This window comes from Rhinopithecus bieti, unplaced genomic scaffold, assembly GCF_001698545.2.
Source record: "Rhinopithecus bieti isolate Rb0 unplaced genomic scaffold, ASM169854v2 scaffold_15850, whole genome shotgun sequence".
Taxonomy (NCBI): domain Eukaryota; kingdom Metazoa; phylum Chordata; class Mammalia; order Primates; family Cercopithecidae; genus Rhinopithecus; species Rhinopithecus bieti.
The window spans coordinates 52295-65138 of NW_016809273.1; positions in this window are offsets into that span (position 1 = coordinate 52295).

Genomic DNA, 12844 nt, shown 5'->3' on the forward strand with positions numbered 1-12844 from the left:
CTGTCGGGGGTTGGGGGTTTGGGGAGGGATAGCATTAGGAGAAATACTTAATGTAGATGACCAGTTGATGGGTGCATCCAACCACCATGGCACATGTGTTCCTATGTAACAAACCTGCATGTTCTACACATGTATCCCAGAACTTAAGGATAAATTTTAAAAGAGGCCGGGCTCGGTGGCTCACACCTGTAATCCCAGCACTTTGGGAGGCCGAGGTGGGTGGATCACTAAGTCAGGAGTTCAAGACCAGCCTGGCCAACATGGTGAAACCCCATCTCTACTAAAATACAAAATTAGCTAGGCGTGGTGGTGAGCACCTATAGTCCCAGCTACTCAGGAGGCTGAGGCAGGAGAATTGCTGGAAACCAGAAGGCGGAGGTTGCAGTGAGCTGAGATTGTGCCACTGCACTCCAGCCTGGGCAACAAGAGTGAAATGCTGTCTCAAAAAAAAAAAAAAAATTAGAAACTTATTTCATTTGGGTAAGGTCAATAAGCATCCTGAATCCTGGTGCTAAAACTGAAAAAGCCCCAGTGCATTTCAGTGCATTTAAAAAATAGTTATCTTATCCCATAATAACACACAACACACACACACACACACACACACACACACACACACACTTTGCCAAGTATGTGAATATGAACCCTGATAAGATGTCTATTATAGTATTTGCTTATATGCAATTTTTTTTAAGTAGGTAAACTATTAGAATTAATGAATTGAGGTTAAGATTACTGATTACAAAGTGAGGTACACACACAGAACATATGAACTATATTATATTTCTCAACACCAGAAATATGTATTAGAAAAAGAAATTTAAAAAATTTTAAATATCATCAGGGATATCAACTACATAAATAATATCTAACAAATGATGTGTACAGTACCGAAGATGCTATGATGTTTTGAATGAGATTAAACAAAAACAGAATGAAGTGAAATACCTTGTTTATGAATTTTACAAAGATTCAGTATTGAAAATATCTCAATTATACTAATTTGAGCTATCAATACAGTAAAATCCTAAGCAGAATCCTAACAGAGGGGTATGTGTGTGTGTGTGTGTGTGTGTGTGTGTGTGTGTGTGTGTGAGAGAGAGAGAGAGAGAGAGAGAGAGAGAGAGAGAGAGAGAGAGAGACAGACAGAGAAGCCTTACAAGCTAATTCTAAAATTTATATGGAAACAAAAAGAGCTAGTAATAGCCAAGACAGCCTTGAGGGAGGAATAGCTCTCTTGGTTATCAAGACTAATTATAAAGTTACTATAACTCTATAACTAAGTAAGTTTGGTATTTGCTTAATTATTATATAGACAAATGGAACATTACCAGAAAGTTCAGAGAGAGTTACATCTATATGAACAGTTGATTTATGGAAAAGATGGCCTTACAGAGAAGTGGGGAAAATGAAGTTATTTTAGTAAAAGGTGTTGGTTCAATTATAGCATCATACGGAACTACAAAATAAAATTGGACTCTTATGTCACTCCATACACGATAGTAAATTCCAAGTAGATTATAAGCCTAAGTTCGAAAGGCATGACAATATGCTTCCAAATTTTACCATCTTAAAGAGTAGGCAAACAGTGGCTAAATGGTAAGCACTAACTACAAACAAAAATTGACAAATTGAAGTACATGAAATTGAAAACTTATTTATCAAAAGATACCATCAAGAAAGTAAAAAACAAGCTACAGAGTGGGAGAAGATATCTATAATATATAACCCATGCCTGTATGTTACTACAAAAATGACATAAATACAAAAGATAAAAGAGCAAGTGACTTGAGTCACTTCATGAAAAAGGATATTCAAATATCTAATAAACATATTCAAATGTGCTTAACCTCATTTGCAATCAGGAACTTGCAATCTAAAATCACAATAAAATTTCACTCCACACCCACTGACAAGTCCTAGTGTTGGAGAGGGTGTGAGACACCTGAAACTTACATATTCTTGGTAGCATTGTATATTGATAAGAGTCAGTTTTGAAAGTTTTGCGTTATCTTCTGAAGTTTAACAAATATGTATCCTATGACCCAGTACATGCCTAACTGAAATACATTCACATGTGCTCAATAGACATGTACAAGAATATTTACAGGAAAGTGCACAAAGATGTTCAGCTATATTTGCAATAGACAAAAGCTGGAGAAAACCCAGATGTCCCTCTATACTAAAATGGATAAACCGTAAAGTAGTCTGCTTTTAACTGGCATTTTTACTTTCTACAGTACAAGATATTTTGAAAGAAAGAGCAAGAAAACACTTTCAACTTTTTTTTACAGTATATTGTTAAACTTTTTCTATTTAAATACTAGTTATTGTTGTTAATCTCTTACTGTGACTAATTCATAAATTAAACTTTATCATGTATTATATATAGGAAATGAACATCGTATATATAGGGTTTGGCACTATCTGAGGTTTCTGGCATCCACTGAGGGTCTTGGCATATATACCCTGTGGATAAGGAGGGACTGTGTATTCATACAATATTCTTTTGTATTTCAAAGTATGCTGCAAGGAAAGTAACTGAAATATAACTATATGTAATAACACGGATGAATTACACAAACAATGCTAAGCAAAGATGACAGATTAAAAAACAACATGTGCATGATTCCATTTATATCAAATTTAAGAGCCAGAAAACTAAACTGGAGTGTTGAAAGTCAAGGCAGTGTCTAACTTTAGAGAAGATGAAGAGAGTAGTGATTAAGATGAGTATCAAGGATAGCTTCTTGAGTACAGGCAATATCCCATCTTTTGACCTGCCTGGTGGATATATGAGTATTTACTGTGTAATAACTCACTGAGATATACATTTATTGGCATTTTTCTGCATGTGTGTTATAATAAAAACATAAAATGTTAGAAAATACGTGTACAACAAATACTAACCAAGTATCATTTTCTTAATATCAGACAAAGCATATTTTAGGGCAAACAGAATTACCAAAGAGAAAAATGGAACACTTGCCCTTGTATGTGTAAGAGTAGAAATGCTTATTATATCTTCAAGCAGAAATGTTAAGGAATCAGCCAGATATAAGAGTCTGGAATTCATAGCCGAGGCTAGTGCAAGAAATGCAAAGTTGGGAGTCACCAGCAACAAACATCCATAGCAGGCATATGGAAAGTATCCCTATAGCCATAGCCATAGATGAGATCAGACAGGTTGAGGCTGTATCAGGATAAAAGAAGTTCAATGAGAGAGCCCATGCAACTCTGGTTGTTGAAGAAGAGGTCAGTAAGATGAGATTACCTGACCTCCCCCATTCTTCAGTAGGTTGTATATAAAGTTGCCCCTACTTTTGCTAACATTTCCACTTAGGCAATTTTTGATACATATTTTTGGATCTGCATTTGGAAAGCAATTTCATATGCTAGCTTCCAGTGTCTTCTATAGGTCTACTGTACTATAACTGGGATTTCTCCTATCATTACTCCCTGGTCCTCCAATCAGTAGAATGCCAGGAGCATACACTGTTAACTAGAATCTTCCTGTCTCTTACTCCCCTTGATTGCTTTAATTGTTGGACCTAAAGCACCCCAAGAGCAACCCGCCATAATCAGTACTTACTCATCCTCCCACATGCCCCTGGGGATGCTTTCTGTCCTGGTTATTGTATTTTAATAGGGAAGCATATCATGCTTGTAATCCCAGCACTTTGGGAGGCGGAGGTGGGTGGATCACCTGAGGTCGGGAGCTCAAGATCAGCCTGACCAACATGGAGAAACCCCAACTCTACTAAAAATACGAAAGTAACTGGCTGTGGTGGTGCATGCCTGTAATCGCAGCTACTCAGGAGACTGAAGCAGGAGAATACAAAAATTAGCTGGGTGTGGTGGCGCGGGCCTGTAGTCCCAGCTACATAGGAGGCTGAGGCAGGAGAATCACTTGAACCCGGGAGGTGGAGGTTGCAGTGAGCCAAGATTGCGCCACTGTACTCTAGCCTGGCAACAGAGCGAGACTCTGTCTCAAGAGAAAAAAATAAAATAAAAGAAGCATAAATACTGGGTAGGAATGGTACCAGTGCTTAAAGCCACATCAATGCTATGTATAAGAAGACAGCACAGATGGTTAGTCTGTGTTCTGATGCAGACTGCTATTACGTCTTTGAGTTAGGTGGCAAAAGTATAAAGTGACTTTTTATCTGCTGTAAGTCATTTTTGATTTTGTGAGGGCAAGCCTAGGTAGATATTTCTTTAGCCAGGTACCTTGACTAAGGGTATTTCATGGGATTCAGATTTCATGGGATTCCTCCTAGATACTGATTAAAAATATTTTGTAAATACTTGAGACTTTTCATCTTTAATTTTACTGTTACTCATGCTTATTCATGCTCATTTACTGCTTCTACAATTTCATTTCATATCTTCTCATATGCAACTGTCCTGGACTTCAGTTCTGTCAAACACCATCAAATAGGGCTTAGCAAACAGAGGCCCTTTCTTGGTCTCACAAATGGCTTCTGTCCTGGAAGAGCAGTAAGCACAAGTTAAATGTAACTTACATATTATGTAAGAGGAAACAATTGCTAAATTGAGAAGATGAACAGTATTGATCTTGAAAGAAATAAAATGTCACTTTGTCTCTTTGATCCATTTTTGATTTCACACATGTGCAACAAGTAGGAAATGCTTTATAAATTGCTGAGACAAAGGAAAGGTGATCACATCCATAGGAGGCCTGACTGGGTATCTGTGGTCTAACAGGGTTGCAAGACAAAGTGTAAGTCTAGGCTCTACTGCCAAGCCAATTAGCTTCATTGGGCTGGCAATAGAGCTTTCCTGAGGAGGAAATGTTTAGAAACAACCAACCTTCAAACACAACTCAAAAAGACCTTTGGATTGACAGCACTGAATAAGATAAAAGATATAAAGTGATTTCAAAAGCCATGAATAGTGTAAAATATTGTTCATAATTAATTGTACTATTTTTGGATTGCATACAGTCATAAAGTTAACCTTTATATAGGTAATATAGTCTCATAAGAACCAGTCTAAATAATTACAGTGAACTTTGACTAGTTTTTCTCTCCAGCATCTATTAATACCTTTCCTTCTAATGACCCTTCAATATTCCTTCAAAGGACTGCCCCTTTCTCCAAGTGGTTCTTCCGGAGTTGACTTTACATCAGCTTAATCATTCAGCTATATAAATTATGTGGCAAATGAGCTTGTGACTAAATAATAGCCTAGGGAATATAATTTTGGATAGGATGCTGAACCAAGACTCTTCCTCTTTTCCCAATCTTTTCCCAATAAATGTCAGCCTGAAATAATGTTATCCCAGAAACAGCTGGAAACTCTCTCGCAGCCAAGAAGGAAAATGGAGCTCACCCAGAGGAAGCAGAGATGAGGATGGATCTTGGGATATAACACGAATTCTAAATAAAGTTGCACCTGAATCTGTCACTTAAACCTGATGGAGTCCTGTGGTTAAATGTGGATAGAAGGGATATCAATATTTCATTATTGCTTATGAAGAAACTGAAGCTCAGAAATGTCAAATAACTTTGCTGAATGCCATATACATATTGGAAGATCCAGCTACTGAACACAGAATGAGAATTTGAATTCCAAAGGCTGTTTTGGGCTTTTTACCTAGATGTGCAAAATTTATTGCTCAATAAATGTGTGTGTGTATAACAAATTTGGGAAGATCAGCTTTGTTGTGATGACAGAATTTAAACATTTCACATTTGGGGAATATTCTCCAAGGAGAGAAATTTTAGAAATAAATGGGACGAGAAATTTTTTCCTGTTAATAGTTGGATTCTCTTAATTTAAATACACACAATATTCATTCACATGCTACTTAACCAAAATTGAACACAGAACATAAAGAACATAAGGTTTGAAAAATGAGGTAGGTGGACCACCTGAGGTCAGGAGTTTGAGACTAGACTGGCCAAGATGGTGAAACCCTGTCTCTACTAAAAATACAAAAAATTAGCTGGGCGTGGTGGTGCTTGACTGTAATCCCAGCACTTTGGGAGGCTGAGGTGGGTGGATCACCTGAGGTCAGGAGTTTGAGACCAGCCTGGCCAACATGGTGAAATCCCATCTCTACTAAAAATTCAAAAAATCAGCTGACTGTGGTGGTGTGCACCTGTAATCCTAGCTACTCAGGAGGCTGAGGCAGGAGAATTGCTGGAACCCAGGAGTCGGAGGTTGCAGTGAGCTAAGATCATGCCACTGTACTCCAGCCTGGGCAACAGAGTGAAACTCCATTTTTTTTTTTTTTTGGAAAATGATTTGATATACTGAAAATTCATTTTAATTTTATATTTATATATTAACATGTACACCTGGAAATATTTTTAATGGGACACTAAAAATATATATTGAACTGGATCATATTTGTATTTATATGAAATATATTGCTTTTAGACATTATTAGCCTTTTAAAAAACTAGCTTTATTATTATTTTGAGACAAGGGTCTCATTCTGTTGCCCAGGCTGGAGTGCAGTGGTGCTATCTTGGCTCACTGCAACCTTTGCCTCCCAGGTTCAAGCGATTCTCCTGTAGCCTCCCAAGTAACTGAGGTTATAGGCACATGCCACCACGCCCAACTAATTTTTGTATTTTTAGTAGAGATGGGTTTTACCATGTTGGCTAGGCTGGTCTGGAACTCCTGGACTCAAGGGATCCACCCACCTTGGCCTCCCAAAGTGCTCGGATTATAGGAGTTGGCCGCCACCCCAGTCCAGCCTGTTTTCGTGTTCTAGAAAGTTTTAAATTGCTAAATGATTGAGACCAACCCAGACCAATGATGCATGTTTTGAATGATTTAGTAATTTGAGTACATATAAGCAATAATTAAGGAAAAAGTGTCAGTCTTGCATCCATTGACACCTGTATTGACTCTGATTCAGAGATTACTGATATGATACCTCTCTCTCTGTGAATCTGTTCGCTGTCTCTAGATGAATCATAATGCCTTGGGAATAACAAACAGTGCTGTTAAATTCACCATATGTTTTTCGATGACATGATAATGAGTCTCTGAAACACTGTAAAGTAATGCAGGAAAACCTAATAATAGAGTCATCAGTTAGACAAAATACTTTGTGAATGTTTTTGATTGATTTTGCCCAGGTAACAGCAGGAAAAGTCCATTGTGAATGATGAAACACACAACCTTCTCTGTCCACACTAAACATCAACATCAGGTAAACCTCCCAAATCTCTAGAGGCACACACTCTGGCGTTTAAACACATACTTTTTAAAAAGCAAGGTTGTGATTGTCAGGGCTATTGAAAGCTGTTCTTCTCAGAGTCAAAAGTCAATAATCTGAAGAGAGGTTTATATTTTAGATGTTGGGTGTCAATTGTTTCCGTCAACATTGGATTTACCAGGAAAATCTGTCAGGTAGATATGATAATGTGACAGTTCTGAGCATTGTCTCATGTACCAAAAAAGCATGTATGGACCAAGTAATGGTACTGTATCTGTTAGACACTATAAAAGGAAAAAGAAAAGAAAAACAAAGAATATAACTTTAATGCCTGCAGGAATTAATTTAGCTTCCCACAGTAAAAGCACAGTCAATATTATTCAGTTATTCAAAGGAGAGTTAGAAGTACAAAGAAAGGCTCTATATGACACAGTAGTTCCCTCATTCTTGTAGGTAGGCAGTGGTAGCTAATGAATTTTTTTTTTTTTTGAGATGGAATCACTCTGTCATCAGGCTGGAGTGCAGTGGTGCGATCTCTACTCACTGCAACCTCTGCCTCCCAGGTTCAAGCGATTCTCCTGCCTCAGCCTCCCGAGTAGTTGGGACTATTGGCGCACATCACCAGGCTAAGTTAATTTTTGTATTTTTTTAGTAGAGATGGGGTTTCACCATGTTCACCATGTTGGTCAGGATGGTCTCGATCTCTTGACCTCATGATCCGCCCACCTCAGCCTCCCAAAGTGCTGGGATTACAGGTGTGAGCCACTGTGCCCTGGCTGAAAATAATCTTAAATAACAGTTGTTTCCTCTCATCTCTAAATTTTTAAAAGTGAGTGCTTATAACAAAAGACAATGATGCTGCTTCTGTTTGCATATTTAAAAACATAAAGGAATGAAAAGTATCTAAAACGTCACCATCTACAATGTCAGGTAGGGATAGTTTAGACTTCACATAACAAAATACCTAACTAATACTTGCTAAAGCAATATAGATGTTTATTTTCTCATACTGAAGAAGTCTGAAAACGGCAATTATGTGATTTGTGCAGCAACCTTGTCCTCTGCTCTCACTGGATTTTCATCTTGAGTTTGTAATAACCACACGATACACGGCACAATCCCAGCATCACGTCTTCACACGAGTGATCTAAGGAAGAGGCAAACAGAATAGGACTTTCCCTTGTAGCAGAGAGAGCTGGATGTTCCTGCCTGGCTTGTCCTAATTAGGATTCAATCCATGGTGCTGGGCATATTGCTGTAATGAACAAGTCTGGGGCTCCCAGAGTAAGAATAAAAGGCAAAATGTCAAACTTAGGTGCATTTTTCTGGCACCTAAAAATTGCCATTTGCACTCCATTGGACATAACTGTGTCACATGGGCACCTTGGAGTGGGAGAGAGGCAGAAAAGTAAATATCAATAACTGGATAGTCTTGCCTGGCTTGTCCTAATTAGGATTCAATCCCTGGTGTTGGGCACATTGCTGTAATGAACAAGGCTGGGGCTCCCTGAATAAAAATAAAAGGCAAAATGGCAATTGAGTAGAAAATAACCATGTCTGTAACAGCTACCAAGGAACTATTAGACTTCTACTTTCTCTTTTCCATTATATTTCACACATCTCAACCAATCTGTTCATGAAATTGGCCTAAACTCTCAACTTGATAACTAGGGCATATAAGAAAAAAGGTGAGAGTGCATACAAAATCTCTCCTTTATTTAACTAATTTATACTACATTTTGGGGGTAGGTTTTCCAATGAAAATATTGCAGTGGGCTGAATATTGGCACCAAAACTATATGTCTACAGGTGAATATCTAAAAACTCAACGTACCTGGTTTGGAAATTTTTGCAGGTATAATTAAGGATTTTGAGATAAAGAGATCATCCTAAATCATCTACATGAGCCTGAAATCTAATGCCAAATGTCTTATAAAAGAGACAGAGGAGAAATTTGACAGAAAAGGAGGAGGCAATGTGACCCCTGAGGCAGAGATTGGAGTAATGCCCCTACAAGCCAAGAAACACGTGGAGTCACCAATGCTGAAATTTTCAAGGAAATAAATTGTCCCTAGAACCTTCAGAAAAACAACAACAACAACAACAACAAAAAACGGATACTTTAATTTCAGTCCCGCGGATACCTTAATTTCAGGCTTCTGGTCTCCAAAACTGTGACAGAATAAAATTTTTTTTGAGACGGAGTTTCACTCCTGTTGCCCAGCCTGGAGTACAATGGTGTGATCTCGGCTCACTGCAACCTCTGACTCCTGGGTTCAAGCAATTCTCCTGCCTCAGCCTCCTGAGTAGCTGGGGTTACAGTGCCACCACATCTGGCTAATTTTTGTATTTTTAGTAGAGATGGGGTTTCACCATGTTGACCAGGCTGACCTTGAACTCCTGACTTCAGGTGATCCTCCCACTTTGGCCTCCCAAAGTTCTGGGATTACAGGCGTAAGCCACCATGCCTGGCCAAATTTCTCTGGTTTTAAGCCAATAAGTTTATAATTTGTTACAGCAGCCTCAGAAAATAATACAATAAATTTTTGCTTGTTGAAATGTAATGCAGATTTGTGTACCTGTTTTATACATTGTAATCTTCCTATTTCTCTCTTATTATTTCTAACACTTTAGCTTCTATTAGATTTGCCATTGTTAACAATCGTATCATTTACAAATAAAAAGGGATTGGTTTCTTCCTTCCCAAACTATTATTTTCTTTTTTCTTATCTTATTCTGTTGGCCAGGGCATTGTAAGAAAATGTTGCATGGAATCAAGAATAAGGACATTTATAATAATGAGCATTTCTGTCTTGTTCCCGATATTAACAGGGAAACTGCTAAAATTTCATCAGTAGGAGTAAGTTAGCTCTAGGTTTTGGGTAGATACACTTTGTCACAAAAGGAAGTTTCCTTGTTTTCCTAGTTAAGAATTAAATGGGTGCTAAATGTATATGGTTGATTATATGTTTTTTTCTTGAATCAGTTATTATGATGATTCATATAATTATAGATTTTCTAATAATATTGTCACCTTTATATTTTTGTGATAAACTCAGTCAGCCCTTTTATATTATCCTTGAAATATATTGTCAAATCAGTTCGTTAATTTATAGAAGACTTTTTTGTTGTTCCATTTTTCTTCAGATCAGACTGGCCTGTCAATGTTATTTTTTCCCTTTCTCCCTCTTTTCTTCCTTCTTCTTTTGTTTCCTTATCTGTCTTCTGTGTCAATATTAGAATTCATATTAAATAATTTATTCTTTAATATCTAAAAGAACTTGACAGTAAATATCTTGTCCTGATGATTTTATGTATGGAATAATTTTGTCTTTTCCTACGTTTACTTCTTTGCTAAAGGCTTGTTTGTAATTTTCAGTTTTTAGAAGATTTGTGTTATAATTTATTTAATGTGCTGAAATCTGTTCACATAACATTGTTCCTGCTTTTATCTTGCTCCATTTGTAATTATGACCACTTGTCATGTATAAAATTATTTTAACTATTGATCTTAGCAATGCTTTGCATAATTTTTATTAGCCTTTTCAAAAAAAGACAATGTTTTCCTTGAGTCTCTTTGTCTCTATTTCTCTTTCATTTATTTATTCTTACCTTTATTATTTCTTGCCAGCAATTTTATTTAGATGTATATGTTGTTCTTTTGTAACTTTTATATAATAACTCATATGAACTATTGGGCAAGAAATGAGATTGCTCACGTACAATGCTTAAAATTAGGCTTGGGACAAAGTCAACATTATATAAACATTTGCCATGATGATTATTGATGATGATGATGATGATGATTGGGATAGCATATGATGAAAAACAAGCTTAACTTTTCTTCGAATTTATGTGGTTAAATATGAGTTTTATAAGCAGTATATAGGTGAACTTTTTGTTGTTGTTCACTTTTAACCCTCATCTTCCAACAGGTACATTTGATCCATTACGTTTATTTTGAATGTCAATGTATTTTGCTTGTTTTATAACCTTTCTGCTTTCTATTTGTCTCAGTTTTTTTTAAAAAAAAAAAAAAAAAGCATTTCGCCCCCAAACCCCTGCTTTTGGGGATTAACTGTGTTCTTAATCATTTTATTTCATTGATTTGTAACCTATATATTCTACTTCTATTCTTTTAGTAATTACTTGGAATTTCACTTGTATACTTACCTTAAAATATTCCTCAACAATTTAAGACCACAAGTTAGATATTATTACCTATCATTTGATAAAGCAATGCTTTTTTATTTTTTATATTTTTTTATTTTGTCTTCGACTTTTAAGTTCCAGGATATATGTGCAGGATGTGCAAATTTGTTACATAGGTAAACACGTGCCATGGTGGTTTGCTGCACAGATCAACCCATCACCTAGGTATTAAGCCAAGCATCCATTAGCTATTCTTCCTCATGCTTTCCCTTCTCCAGCTCCCATCCTGACAGGCCCCAGTGTGTGTGTTGCTCGCCCACCCCCACATCAGGTCTATGTGTTCTCACTGTTTAGCTCCCACTTATATGTGAGAACATAAAGCAATGCTTTTTAATATTTGCTAACAAATTTATGTACTTTTTAATCGGCATTTATTCTTGTTGAAAAGTCTGAAATGATTTTTACCTAGGATATTTTTTCATCTTTCTGAAGTTCAAACTTTAGTAGTTATTTTATTGTATCATGGCATTAAATTTTCTCACTTTATCTTAAAATGCCTTTATTTAATTGTTATTCTTGAAAAAATTTTTGTACCTATATTTGTTGTTAGTCATTTTGCCTCATCACTTTAAATATATTATTCTGTAGCCTCTCTGGCTTTTATATTTATTGTTAAAAGGTATGTGTTTTTTCCAACAGTTGTTCCTAATCAGGTAAATTCGGATGTTTAAAAAAAAAACTCTGTTTTTTATATTTTGTAGATTTTCTCTTTCCTGCTGGATATTTATTGTGCCTATCAGTGTTGTTACATCTCTTATCAGACCTGCAAAAATCTCAGACATTACCTATTCAGATATAGCCTTTGCTCTTTTCCTCTTCTCCATTTATGATTAGATGTCTTTTAGAGTTTTTATTCTGTCCTCCATTTTAAAAAAAGTTTTCAACTTTTGTCTCTTTTCTCTCTGGCTCGATTCTGAAAAATCTCCTCAGATATATCTTCCAGTTCTCTAAATGCCTCTTCAACTCAATCTGATCTGTTGTTTACCCTATTTACTTCTTATTTTTAACAATTTTACTTTTCATTCTTAGCAGTTATATTTAATTAATTTCTCCAATCTATAACCTCATTTTCTAATGAAAATTATTAATTTCTCATTTTGAGATTTTTATTTTTAAAAGAATTTTATATAAAGATGTTTTGTATTTCATGTCTTATAAATCCAGTGTATAATTACTTGGGGATACAAATTTGTGGTTTAATTACATCTGTCAGTGCCCACTTGTGGGCATGATTCCTTTGTATATATCTGGTCGTCTTACGTTAGTATCTCATATTTGTTTGATTTTATTTTATGGCAACTCTGGGAGCCTAACAACGAATGCTCTCTTCCAGCACACTTCATCTTTATTTCTGCTGGAAGTAATTAGGTGTTGTTATTTGAAGTTACCTACTTAATGGAACAGTCTTTTTTTTTTTTTTTTTTTTTTTTTTTT